Source organism: Oryzias melastigma, unplaced genomic scaffold (genome assembly GCF_002922805.2).
Source record: "Oryzias melastigma strain HK-1 unplaced genomic scaffold, ASM292280v2 sc00254, whole genome shotgun sequence".
Lineage (NCBI taxonomy): Eukaryota > Metazoa > Chordata > Actinopteri > Beloniformes > Adrianichthyidae > Oryzias > Oryzias melastigma.
Window position 1 is genome coordinate 118,765 of NW_023416892.1, and position 3,071 is coordinate 121,835.

The 3,071-nt window shown below is 35.9% G+C and overlaps 1 long non-coding RNA gene across 1 annotated transcript in view; it reads left to right on the top strand.

The window, feature by feature from the left end:
- Positions 1-1,867: 1,867 nt before the first annotated feature.
- LOC112142289 overlaps positions 1,868-3,071 on the top strand; it is a 4,250-nt gene continuing 3,046 nt past the window's right edge. Inside the window, exons 1-2 of the long non-coding RNA XR_002918562.2 lie at positions 1,868-2,066; positions 2,221-2,508. This is a non-coding gene — a long non-coding RNA (uncharacterized LOC112142289). The remainder of the gene's footprint in view (positions 2,067-2,220; positions 2,509-3,071) is intronic.

The window sequence follows — 3,071 nt, forward strand, 5'->3', positions numbered from 1 at the left end:
CCCCAGGTCCCGTATCTAATGGGACCCCCGCTCCCACAGACACCCCCCCACCAGACGGGGCCAGACCCCGCCGCAAGGACAGGCGCCGCCCAGAGCCAGGGCGGGCCCCAAGGGGGTTACTCCAACCCGCCCCAGAGCCAGAGAGGGAGTGATCCCGGCCCCCAGTTGCTTTTAAGGTTCTCAGGTAAAGTCTCAGCGTCTCTGTGGAAGGAGGGTTGAGGAATGCTTCTTCGTTATTGATTATTTTGCTATGACATGATATTATCTCTTTATCATTGAGGAAGAGGGAAAATGTAGAGCAGGCCGTTTTCGGCTTCTGTATGCAATATGCTTTAAGAAAAAAAAAAGTCCCCAAATGAACATGCTGGCTTTTCTTTTGTCATTTAACTCATAAATGCAAAACTATGTAATTTCAACTTTTTTGGGGGGAAATTGTCTAGAAGCCAGAGTACAACTAAAACAAGCTGTAGAAATGGTTGTAGAACAATCCAGCAGGTGTGAGCTACAGCTATCTTAAGCATCTTATTATGAGAAATAATACAATCATTCAGCAGAGGTTAGGTGACAACAGCCTTCAAACTGATGTTGCTGTGTGTGGTTTGATTCAAGTTATAAGTTACAACCTCAGTGACCACAATCTAGTTCTTGACTCAGTAAAAAAAATGTTTAAAAAAATGTAATTATATATGTTTACTGGACAAATTATTGTATTATTTTACTAAGAAATTAAGATGAGTGTTATTTACAATATATTATGTTTAATGCAAACAGAGATGAAGTCACAACATAAAAACAACTTCAGATAAAAAACACCTTTTCCCATAAGGAACTCCTTAAATTTCTAATCAGTCTCTGCTCTCTGGTTTTCTACAAATGAGTATGAAGAGTTTTCTTGTCCATCACAAATTTTCCTTCAGCTACAAAGACTACTTTTTACACCCTGAGAGGACAGCTGTCAGTCAGTCACCTGTGTCTAAACCTGATGAGGAGGACACGTCTTTTCTAGCATTGTTTTTAAGAAAATTAAATAACATACAATAAATAAATAGTTTGAAGACATATTTATTGTCTTCTAACTGTAAAACCAAAGAATGCAGAAAAAAAAACGAGCACAGATTTAGCAAAGGGGGCAGATTGACAGAAAATGCTCCTTTCTTCATTCTTTCTCCAGGTGATTCATTTTATATTAAAGGATAACATAACGAGCTTAAAAACATTTTAAAGTTTTTAAAAAGAAGCAAAATAAACAACATTTGTTGGTTTTTAAGACCAATTTTGTGCAGAGCACAAGTACTTTATTAGAAATTTGCCCCTGAGTTATGGGTGAGAATGTTAGCGCAGAACTAAGCCTCAGCTGAAATGTCTGTCTGAGGTTTGCTGAACACTTTAGAGCTGTTATGTAGATGATGTAGGAAATATCAAACGAAAATATTAAAATTAAATTAATTAAGATTTTTTTAAATTTGGATAGTTGTGAATAAGGATCAGATGGAATACTGCTTATTGAAAAGATTCCATAAAAAATACTTCACATAGATGGATGATGGAAAATTGGGTGCAACATTGCTTCTCACCAACAGCCCCATCCTCAGCTCAGAGACTAACTTATAATGAACTTCTCCTGCTTTGCAGTATCTACAAACCTAAAATGGTTTAATTTAAAATATTTTTTTTACAATTGGTTCATTGACTAAATGTGTGAACAGTTATTCATTTGTCTATATGTTTCAAATAAAAATGTTTATTTCCTCAGCATTAATTGTCATTTAATATGACAAAATAATGCAGGTGATTTATGCTAGTCATTTTTTTTCTTGGAAATGTTGTTATAGCATGGATGTTTAATAACTTAGTATTTATTTTATTAAGAATTTTAATAGAAGTATACTTCTCATTTTAGGCAATTTCAGTTATCAAGCACCATTGGGTCACAGTGGACGCAAAGGTCGGCCATCTTATGTGGTCACTCGAGAACAACTGTCATTCCTAAGATCATGTGGTTTCACGGCGTCTCAAATCTCAGGAATTCTTGGTGTGTCAACCAAAACTGTCAAAAGACGTTTGAGGTAAGTGTATTGAATACATACATACCTTCCTGGAATATTTTTTCTCTTGAGATGTGTATCTTACTTCATAAAGAGTACATTTCTTTTGAGCTGTTTTAGTGTTGACATATTGTCATGAGGTACAACAAACTGTTTTTTTTACTTTTATTTTCAGACTGTTTAATATGACAAGAAGTTTTTCAGCTATATCGGATGCTGACTTAGATGAAGTGGTGCAGGACATTGTAGCTGGAAATGATCTGATAGGTCCCGAAGCAGTCAGAGCATCCCTTCGTGCAGATGGAGTCAGAGTCCAAAGACAAAGAGTACGTGCCAGTATGCTTCGTTTAAACCCAGGAGCAGCTGCCCTTCGGTCTGTGTTGCATCGACCTCGGTGACGATCTTACCGTGTTGCAGCACCAAACTCTCTGTGGCACATTGACGGAAACCACAAACTGATAAGGTAATTGTTTAGACAGCAGCTTAATTAAATTTTTTTTTAGGTAACTTATTAGGTTAGTAAAATGGAAAAGAGAATAAATAATGGGTAACTAAACACTAAATCTTTTTTTTTTTGCTTTTGACCTCTACAAATAGGGCTTCCAAAGTGATGACTGTTGGTCCTTGTCAAATTTTGACATTTAAAATGAAATTTAGCATTTACAGAAATTATAACCTAAAACTGGTCGTGTGTTTCCCCCTAGAGCAGGGGTCTCAAACTCAAATCAGCCGGGGGCCGCTGGAGGCGGAATATAGTTGAGGCCGGGCCGCATCAGGATTTTCATAAGAAAATCGCTGAGAAAACATTCCAATGTTCTTAAATATCTTTATTTTTAACACAAAATAATGAATAAATAATGAACGACATGTATAGATCTTTGTCCGTGTTGATTTATATATGTATAAAAAAATAAGTTTTTAAATAGTTTATATTGAACATTAAACTTAAGATATATTGCTAGGGGGTAGAATTAAAAAAAGTTTTTTAAACTTCTTCCTACTCCATTTCAAACTACATAATAGAGG